Source organism: Anastrepha ludens, chromosome 5 (genome assembly GCF_028408465.1).
Source record: "Anastrepha ludens isolate Willacy chromosome 5, idAnaLude1.1, whole genome shotgun sequence".
NCBI classification, from domain to species: domain Eukaryota; kingdom Metazoa; phylum Arthropoda; class Insecta; order Diptera; family Tephritidae; genus Anastrepha; species Anastrepha ludens.
In genome coordinates this window covers 47,054,372-47,065,667 of record NC_071501.1, presented here as the reverse complement: position 1 = coordinate 47,065,667, position 11,296 = coordinate 47,054,372, and the positions used below count along the sequence as shown (strand labels likewise).

The window sequence follows — 11,296 nt, the reverse complement described above, 5'->3', positions numbered from 1 at the left end:
AACCGCGCTGTTAGTTCTGCCTTCTCCAAACTGGAAAAGAAGGCAAAGCGAATGGGTCTGGTGGTGAACGAGGACAAAACGAAGTACCTCCTGTCATCAAACAAACAGTCGGCGCACCCGCGTATCGGCACCCACGTCACTGTTGACAGCTAACACTTTATAAGTTCCACATCATGCCCGTCCTATGGTATGGCTTGTACAATGACAATATCCGATGAGACGTCCCTTGGAGTGTTTGAGAGAAAGATTCTGCGCAAGATTCTTGGACCTTTGCACGTTGTTAACGGGGAATATCGCAAGCGATGGAACGATGAGCTTTATGAGCTTTGCGACGACATAGACAAAGTGCAGCGACTAAAGTTCCAGCGACTTCGTGCGTTGCGTCATGCCGTCATAGCTCTCAAAGTATTCGATGCGGTAACAGCTGGTGGTAGCAGAGGAAGAGGAAGACCTCCTTGGAAGGCCTGAGACAACAGTTGGTTGAGCAACGAGGTGCACGAAGCCAAACTATGGAATCACAGTGGGTTTCTTCCTCTAGTCTAAGTGGGTCCCTGTAGCAAAGTCTCACTTAAAAGTCTGGCACTAGTCAAATATTTTCAGTATTATTCGCAAAAACAGGAGGACCCTGATATACTTCACTTAAAAGAATGATCGTGTTTCCCTTTCTCATCTTCAACAAGCAATAAGCTCAAGTATCAGAAGACCCCCAGAATTTTCTCTAAATAACATTTCCTCTGAATTCAATGGACAATACATCAATCAAAGACATAATATGTAATACGTCTCTATGCATGTCTGTATACATAATAACATTTGCGTGGGAGGATGTCTGTGATTTTTCATAATTGCCACAAGCACATTAACACCTACGTTAACAACTACACGCACATGCATACGTAAAAACTCATACATGAAAAGAAGCCCGTCCACAAAAAACTGAATAGACGGCGCTGAATGGCAACTCGTAAATTTCGAGTTTGACGGGCAGCAACCAACAAGGAGCTAAACGAAAGAGGCATGATCATCAACAACACACCATTGAATACGTTTGTTAATACTCCTACTGTTGTTGTTGTTGTTGTACTTGTTATGTGCGGTGCGCGGAAATGATCAAAGCAAATTGTGCGCTCGCATCCATCAACACAAACCATCAACTTGTATACAAACAATGAAAAGATCAAACGGCCGAAAAGTGCTGGCGCTGCCGCTTCCATGGCTGCAGTTGACGTCTTCAGTGAGCGACGCAACTACTTTTTCCAAGCAACACAACGCACACTCTTTCCACAATGCATTGTCAGTTGTGGTTCTGAGTGCCTCATTCAAATTTCATTAAAATATAGAGAATTGAAGTAGGAAGAGGGGTGCGCGGCGAAGAGCGAGGCAAATGTGCATTGGATCACCGGAGAACGTATGATATGAAATTTTTTTCTTTCAGCAATTCAATGTGAGCGTCGGATGCCGTGTCTGCTACTGCTGCCCGCTGCTACCGGGGATAACTTCATGTGTCGCTATTAATATTAACGTTCCAGCTCCTGTTGTCGATCGCATCTTTGTTATTTTGCCCGCCATCAACGCTGTTGTTGATGATGATGTTTATGAGCGTTTTGAAGTTGTCGACAATAAATGCTGCTGTGCGTGCGATTTTGAATGTAATTATGTTGCATGTGGACGCACACAATCATACGAACAAATGTATTTGTGCAGCGTGTGCAATTGCAGTCCCCAAATGAGTTGTTCTCACACATTCCGTCATCATAATTTGTCGTCTATCTATGCGGTATTCGGGGCAAAGAGATCGTGATACATACATCTGTATGTCATTAACGCAGCAATCAAAAAATTGTCTTGGTGGGGAACCTATGGCTTGCACTACCACAATTTGAGTCGCTTTTTTTTATTCCTTCAGAGAGTTCAGCCATTTCATTAGTTTTTTCGACATTGTCATATATATATGACGTGGAAGGGAGATCTTAGATGGATTATCTTCAGCCCCTTCTCGGCCAACAAAATGGGTATTCCTCGCTCTAGCCACCTCACACGCTGGATTTCTAAAGTGTTGTAACTTCCATTCATATTGCAATACTCGGATTTTCTCATTTCCACAAGCAGCGCTTGATAAATTGTGTAAATCCAAAAAATTATTGTAAAAAATACATTCCGGAATCCGGACTCGATAGTGTCAGATTCAAAAGCGATACAAAGGGTTTAAAGCAGAATCTTACTATGATTGGTAAAACCATGTATTTCTGGAAGGGGGCACGCAAGAAAATTGTAGCCATTAGACCGACGTGCAAGCGGCAGGGAGATGAAGGATGGTATTGCATTCTCTCTCGCATCGGGCAGAGCTTTATACTCAACTTTTTTGGGGACGAGCTGAGTTTAAGAGCTCTTTGTGTAACGAGTGTGCGGATTTTTCTTTTTTTTTCTATATTACTTCAGGAGGGCCCAGAACGGCATCCATAAAGGACCAATTCTATTCACCTACGTCTGGGTCCACCATATTTGTAGCCAGCTTGCATGCTATAGGCTCGACTTCTTGTGTCACTATCTGTGCGGTTTCACTTTGTTGCACTGTGTCGAAGTCAATCTTTTTTTTGTAGTATGTTTTCGATGTATTTCTTCACCGCGTTCCAGTTGTCCTCACGTTAGAGCATTTTGCTGATTATGTTACTCGGTGCAATATCGCCAATCTGCTCCATCAGGGAATTTCTTTCCGCGAGCCATCTGTTACAACTAGAAAACGTGTGTTCAGCGTCATCGCTCAGCGATTCGCAGTATATGCACTTCGAAACAGTTACCTTGCTCATGCGGCATAGGTATCTCCGGTAGTATTTAGCATACCCGTAACCTTTGCTGCTTTGGTAACCGCATGCCGTATTTGGGCCTAGAAAGTAAGCCTGCAGCCAAGTTGAATACCTAAGTATTTCACTACTTTGGGGTCACCAATTTGCATGCTGACCTCGAGTGCCATGGGATCTCGTGTCATAAGGATGACTTCGGTTTTATGTTTGGTGAGTTTCCGGCCGTGGTCTTCAAGCCATATTTGCGTCCTTATCATGACTTGGTTCAGCTTCCTTCCAGCGTCCTCAGTGTCCCGAGCTGGTATGACCGCCACTATATCGTCCGCGTATCCCACTAGATATGTACCTTTTGGCATTTCTATGCTCAATATATCGTCGTAGCTCGTAGAATAGATCCCTAAGCTGTCCAGACGTTACCGCTTTTGGTTTCTGGCCATCTGGTGTGTCGTACAGCTGTTCAAGCGCACTCAGGCAGCTCTGGAGAATCCTTAGCAGGTATGCAGGTATTTGAAACCTTTCTCGTAGTGCCTTCGTAATGTCTATCCATCGTAGGCTGTTAAGCGTTGCCAGGACGGTGATTCGGTTCGGGTAGTGACGTCTGCGTTGAGCGCTACTTACCACCTCCTCTATTGCGCCAAGGATTGTGTGGATAAGGATAAGTCATTCACATAAAATTATAGGGTTTTATCAGCAAATAAGTCTTGCTTTTCTAATTTGAAGCTGCTTAAGTCTAAATTTTTTATCTCGAAACCAAAAGTTAAGGATGTACAAAATCTTGATAAGCATCATGCCTACCTAAGTTGGGGAACTATGGACACTAAAAACTACTAACATTAATCAGCTAATGGTATCTGAGAGAAAAATAATGCGAAAAATATATGGACTTGTAAGATTGCAAGACGGTACCTATCGAAATATCAAAAATATAATCATGAGCTGTAACTTTTAGCAAAAAACGTAACTAAAGATTTATAAATGCTCAGAGGATAAGATACGAGAGAACAACTCGAAAGGCAGCTGTATTACGCCCTATTGAAGGCCGAAGAAAACGACGACGTCTCCGAATGGCTTCCACCAGGCCACACAGTAAGTGAGAGGCGGAGAAGCTGAGTGGCAACAACTCTTGATTTTACAGGGTGTCCGGTGGCATAATTAGGTTTTAAATTTAAAGTTTCTGCCTAACTGCTGAGCCCATGAGCGGGCGGGGGTTCGTGATTCGTGTTCCGCGTAGATTTTGTTCACGTTAAAATCTTCGACGTTTCCGTGATGCCCCAAGTGAGGATTGAATTCGTTCATGCGTGCGAATGTCAACCAGTTTGGTGATTCGAGAAGAAATGAAGCAATTGAATTCGTCGCAAAAAGTTTGCATGATAATCCAAGTCAGTCCGAGCGCAAGAGGGCGACTGCCGTGGAACTTCCAAAAACTATTTGGTGTGAAATATGTTTAAAGGATCTTAGACTTCACCCTTGCAAAATTCAAATTGCGCAAGCGCTTAAGTCTAACGATTACAATTTGCGTAAAAATATCTGAAAGCCAATATTGGGGCGATTTCATACGGTGTACACTATTTTTTGTTGTGATGAAGCTCATTTTCATTTAAGTGGAAGCCTAAATAAACACAATTGATATTTTTGGCCACCTAAAGGACAGAACCCACCACCACAACATCAGCATCCACTTTTCGTTCCCTTGACCGTTGTGACCGTTTTGTCTGCGTTGTCAAGCTGTGGATTAATTGCATCACACCCTTTTCAAATCGTCGAGGGCAAGGAATTTCTGTGGACGGTGGTGTCTCTTATTGGCATATGCTGAACGATATTTTTCTGCCAATAATGAGATAACATCTTTCCTTCGGTAAACACACATCGTTTCTACAATATGGTACCACAGAAAGAGCATGGCGATACTGTGGTATTTCTTCCCTAATAAACTAATAAGCCGCTTCGGTTTCATATCCTGGTCATTTCAGTCGCCCGATCTTATCGCTACGAACTTTTTTCTGTGGGGTACCTCAAAATAACAAGCCCAGCGATCATCTCAGCACCAAAAAAAATATCGCTCGCGAGGTTAATGGCGTCCCGACAGAACTTATTCAGTGTGTGACATGAAGTGCGGAGGTCAAATTCCAAGAGTTTATCCGATGTACCATTCGGATTTCAGAGAGAGAAATCTCGGTGAAAGACCAAAATGCAGGCAAATTTTTTTTAGTAGCGGTCGCCTCTCGGCAGGCAATGGCAAACCTCCGAGTGTATTTCTGCCATGAAAAGCTCCTCATAAAAATATCTGCCGTTCGGAATCGGCTAAAAGCTGTAGGTCCCTCCATTTGTGGAACAACATCAAGACACACCACAAATAGGAGGTGTACGCACCAATTGTATGTATGTATCTGAAGTAACGGTAAATATTTAGAAGAAATAATAAAAAAAGATAAATGCGGATATCTTTTTTGTAATAGTTATTGAAATAATCTTTTATCCTTAGTATTATAATTTTTTTATATTAGCTTTTAATTCCTAATTATGCGACCGGACACCCTGTGCTACTCGCATCATCGTATCAAATTATTCTTGTTCTGATTCTCCCGATTCTAGTTACAACTTGGAAGAGAACGTTTTGAGACGATGGAGTGGAGTGAGGCATAAACAAATTTGAATAAATTGAAGAAATAAAAAAGATATAATTTTTCCAGATTTAAGTCTCTTTCTGCCCCCTCTATTTTATTGATTCATCTGGAACTTTGTATTCCTCATTTTTAAACTATACCCTTACTTAAAGCGGGTGTGATCGAGAATTTTAACACGTTTTTCCATGTAATGAAGAGCTCTGCCAGTATACAAGGTGGCGCAAAATTAATCAACCAATTTGGTCTTTAAATAACTTTTTTATTACGAGTTCCAAATATAATTGACGCACTATGCCATTTGCAAAAAATATTAATCTTTCAATGCGGCGATTAATTTTGCGTCACCTTGTACAGGGTGGGCCATATAACGTTTGCTTTTTGAACCACCTATTTTTTTGAGAATGGTAACACAAATGACATGCCAAATGTGTTCATAATTTACTTAAAGGTTTGACATTTACGAAATGGGACGCTATACGCTTGAACAAAGTTGGGAAATATTGAAAACCTATTTCCAAAGTGGTGAGTCTTCTTCTTCTTTTCTGATGAAGCTCATTTTCACATCAGTGGCTACGTCAATAAGCAAAATTGTCGGATTTGGGGCTCAGAAAATCCACACGTTCCTGTAGAGAAGCAAATGCATCCACAACGAGTCACTGTTTGGGGCGGTTTTTGGTCTGGCGGCACCATCGGGCCATTTTTTTCGAAGATGAGCGAGGAGCCGCGGTTACAGTAAATGACGAGCGTTACCGCGACATGCTCAACGAGTTGTTTTCAAAAATTGAAGAGGGTGATTTAAGCCCGTTGGACAAATGCTATGCGAACCATCCAGAGACGATTGATGCTTTAAAACACGAAATCGAAGTTGCCGTTCATGAAATTGGAGCCCAAACAATCGAAAATGTGCTTAAGAATTGGGTTGATCGAATGGCCTACTGTAAAGCCAGTCGTGGCAGTCATTTGAACGACATTATTTTTTATTCAGAAATGGCCATGTTCAATCTTACAAATGAAAAAAAAAGTTTGAAAAAATATTGATAATTTTTTTTTTATAGCCGATTCAAAAAGCAAATTTTACATGGCCCACCCTATATGTATGATACCTACATATGACACATATTTGTACGTGATAAAATTAGACTTTCCAGATAGCTTATTAAGTAAAAAAGTTTGGGGGCACTCATTCGCTTCGAAAGCATAATAGTATCGGGATAGCTGACATTACAACAATTTTCCAAGCAAAATGGAACTACTGGAAATGTTTAGAAAATGCCTATGGGCAGTAGGAATCATCAGCCCATATTTCTTCAAGGACGAGGCTGGCGTCAATGTAACAATGTATAGCGAACTCCATGATGAATGGCGGACTATAATGACTTTTTGCTACTATTGCGTTGTCGTTTCGGTGAAAAATTTATCTTTCGTGGTGGACCAGTACATTGGCCACCAAAATTGTGTGATATCACATCTTTGGACTTTTATTTGTGGGGCTATGTAAAGTCTAAATGCTTTGCAGATGAACCAGCTTCGATTGAGACATTGGAGACCAACGTTACTTTAGTTATTCACGAGATACCGATCGAAATCCTCCAGCGAGTCATTCAAAATTGGTGTTTACGGCCAACATTTGAAAGGGATTATCTTTAGAAAATAAATGTCGTGAAATATTCTAGATAAAAATGATAAAGATTACCCAATCAGTTTGAATTTTGGTTGTTTAATTTCAGTTTAAAATCCGATACCTCTAAATTGATCACCCTTTACTTACTGTTGGAAAAAAGTAAGTTTTATAGCCCTACGCTATGGATAATTTTTTATTGCAGAGTTTAATTATTAATTAATTTTGGAGCAGTGACAGGCAACATTGTTATTGACACAAATTTATTATTTACTTCTTTATGTATTTTAATAAATTTTTGTAATAATTATTGAAATCTTATATTTATAAGTAAAATATAAATATATATAGATTTCTAACACCGCGTTACACACATTCCGTCCTATGAACCAAATATACTTTTTCGGAAAGGTGATAAAAAATAAAAATAAACGTGTATCGGCGATTTTCATGTACACGTCACAATTTTTTTTGTATTTTATAACTTTAAACGAGCAATTCTTGTATGCATATCTGTATAGCCCCACGATCTCAGGATTAGCTTAACGAATTTGAATGAAATTGGGCACACAGATAGTGTATCACATTTCTAGACTTTTCACCTAGGTGTTGCCACTGAGAATGTTTCACAGGGTTGCCACCTGTTCGAAAAAACAAAGTGCATGAGATATGCCCATGTGGGTATCAAAAGAAAGGTATTTCACTCCGCATTACAATAGAGATATAAAACCCCAAATTTTTTTATTAATTTTATTATATAAAAATTAAAAATTGTTACATTAAAATTATTTTTGCGTTTGTAAGCATTTGTTATTTTAAAATCAGCCGCTACTATATTCCACTGCTTAAAGCGTGATGCAAAGAGTTCGGCTGTTCTCTTTGACAAATTTCCTTCTCGTACAAGGTCATTGAAGTCGGCTTGCGTTACTAAATGCGGCACTGCAGTCCCAAGTTCACTGGGTGTTGGTACAAATTCCGATACTTCTGGTTCCCCGCATCTCGCATTCGATGCAAGAAATGTTGATAGCATTGTTGGTGCTACTGTTGGTTTTCCATCCCTTAATTCGGGAACATCATCAAAAATCTCCATTGAAGCCGCTATACGTTCTTCTGGTGAGTACAGAACCGCTGGAATAACCGATTCTACATTAGCGTAGCGATTTTTGTTGCGGCGAAAGTATTGGTACCCTTTAATTTGGGTAAAAGTTACGAAAAAGTAGCACAGTTCACTGCAGTGCTCCGTACGTGGTAGCCAAATTGTTGGTACAGAGTATTTTATTGTTGACCTTCCATCAGTAAACTTGCATAAATTTCTATAGCCATAGTCGTACACGACTTCCGGAGTATACCACAAGTAAGGAACATAAGCAGTCTTAAATATTTTCTGAAACAAATTAACCACTGTTTTCGTAATATTTTTAAAATTTTTACTTGGTGCGAATAAGCCACAAACGTAACAAAAGTTACTTCGAGTCGGGCACTGCATTTTTCGTAAGATGAAATATACAGAAAGACGTTTTCGCGCAACAGAACTTAAAACAATTGTCAAAGTATACGTCTCCTAGTAGCGCGACTGTCAGATGATCGGAACTTCCGGAACTGTAACAAACACACAAACGGCAGAGAGTGTGTTGTATGAAACAATAAATTAAAGGATAATAAGTTGTTTAAAAATTTGGAGTCCCTTCAAGTTATGCCGAAAATTTTTGTTTTTTGAAAAAAAAAATTCAAGAAAATCTGAGAATTGATAAAATTTTGTTTTTTAATTTTACATAATAAAAACATTTCCACGAGTCTACCTGCAGAAATTCAACGCGATTGGATCACGGAAAAAGGGTTAAAAATTGATCCAAAGTTTTTCACACAGGCGGACTACGAGCTCTATATTTTAAACATTAAAAAAAAAATTCTGACGTGTACATGAAAATCGCCACGTTATTTTTATTTTTTCTCCCCTTTCCGAAAAAGTATATTTGGTTCATAGGACAGAAAAAAGTTCGTTTTTGTAACGCAGTGTAATGATAGGCATTTCATCATCTAAATCGCTGCAGTTTTGAGAGGTTCGAATATTGTTTTTCTTGCTTGCCTAATCAGGCTGAGATACTTTGCTTTTGCTGTAAAAAGTAAATTCTTACATTAACTGATTTTTTTATAAGCAAATTATTTTTTCCTTTTTTGGTTTTGTATACAACAAAGCCAAAATATAAAAAGTTAAATGAATGAAATTTTAGCCATTTAACGTTGGAGGTGCCGGGGTTTGAACCCGGGACTTCTCACATGCGAAGCGAGCGCTCTACCACTGAGCTACACCCCCATGGATACCGGATCCAAAAGCATACAGACGGTGCAACCAGAGCTTACAAGTGTAAAAAAACATTCCAGTAATGGTCAAAACTAATGGTCATTGCACTGCCGAATTAATGAAGAAAAATCAACGGAAAGAGAAGAATAAAAAACTAAAAGAAAGCGCACAATTAACAATAATATTATATAATAAATGCTCTATAATTGTGGTGAAATATGTGCACACATATGTAGCTACATATGTACGTACTTAGTCGCCATTATGAAGATCATAACTTATATGTGCATAAATGTGTTTGTATCGACATAAAAATGATTTGTAATAACAAAGCTGATTAATACTGAATAATTCTCAAGTGTTTCCCACTTGTTACCAAAATATTATTCTATGGGAATAGTAAAAATTACAAATTGTCAGAAAAATTCATATTAGCAGCTCTAAATTTATGACTAGTAAAATAAAAGGTAGTTGAAAATCATATTCGCGCATTTAAACATACAGTAGGTTCTGTTTTTATGCGGTAGATACGTTCCGCAAGAAACAGCATAAAAAAAACAGCATAAAAAAAGCTACTAGTTCTATAGTAAAACTATAGATACGTTTCAAATGCTAAAACCGCATAATCTGAAATTAGTAATAAAATCGCATAAAAAAGGGCACTAGTCCCATATTATTACTATAGATACGTTCCATAGACCGCATGAATCTGAAATAATTAAATAAAATCGCATAAACAAAATATTGTATCTTTAAAAATTATATCTTTATATATCTTCCATACTTGTAGGGTTAGCATTTCTGATGTAATCTGTGATGAGTTTTTGCTTAGCTGGTTTAGAATCTTGTTTATATGTACAATTCCCGATAGGTCGACATGCATTTTGCAATTTAAAAAAAAACCGCACTATTTCAAAACCGCATAAAAAAAAGCCGCATAAAAACAGAACCTACTGTATTCACAATCTCGTAATTATTTAGATTCTCAGTATTAACCATTTGAAATCCAAATTTAATTTCTAACTTTCATTAAAATTTCATAAAATAACTAACCACTTTGTATTATAAAATTTTATAACACGGTGGATTTGGAGTAGAAATAACGCTCCCAATCCACGCTAGTACACAATTGGAGGTGCCGGGGTTTGAACCCGGGACTTCTCACATGCGAAGCGAGCGCTCTACCACTGAGCTACACCCCCTTGCTTTAGATCGCTGTCATTTGCTAGTAATCTGGTTGGGAGCAAGAAAACGGTGTGAGAGAGGGCGCCAATGAGTAAGTGAACGAACTGACGATTGCTGATAAACAAAAATCCATTAGACCCGTACGCATTTGTGTTGTTGCGCAAAAGAGTTTGGCAGTTTGGTGGTTAGAGATCGACAAGAGCTGAAACTAATTAATAACAGAAATATAACAACAATCAAATAGCAACAATGAACAGATAGTAAAACAGCAAATTTATTTATACTGTTTTGTTTTTTTATTTTTGTTTTTATTATTATTGGCTTTAGTGTTATTACATATATATACTTACACACATACTTAGTAAAGGTGTATAGGTAATGAGCACGCGAGAGCGATTAATAAATAATGTGAGAGTCCAGTGTATAGCAATTTTTCTATGCTGCTTCATTATTGTTAAATATTTGTTGGTAATAATTTATTTTTAAAACTATATTACGTAGCCTTTGACTGTGAGTAATCAACATGAAGAAGAAACTGCTGATACGAGCAAATCTTTTAATTTGTATGAGTTCTTAAACACAAATTATAAAGGCTGAGTAGATTATTTCAAACTTGGAAAAAAAAAAAAACAGAAATATGGTGTTGGTTTTGAACTACAAAGTGTTGAGGAAATGTGACTGGTTTTTTTAAAGTGGCTTGTCACTCCATCGAAACAAAAAGTCGCTTAAATAAAATTGTTTTGTATTTATTTATTTATGAAACTGA

The 11,296-nt window shown here is 38.3% G+C and overlaps 2 non-coding genes across 2 annotated transcripts; both read right to left on the bottom strand.

The window, feature by feature from the left end:
- Window positions 1-9,285: 9,285 nt before the first annotated feature.
- On the bottom strand, window positions 9,286-9,357 carry Trnaa-cgc (transfer RNA alanine (anticodon CGC)). The gene has a single exon. It is a non-coding gene; the product is annotated as a tRNA-Ala (tRNA).
- Window positions 9,358-10,475: 1,118 nt separating this feature from the next.
- Trnaa-cgc (transfer RNA alanine (anticodon CGC)) lies at window positions 10,476-10,547 on the bottom strand. The gene has a single exon. It is a non-coding gene; the product is annotated as a tRNA-Ala (tRNA).
- Between the last annotated feature and the right edge of the window lie 749 nt (window positions 10,548-11,296).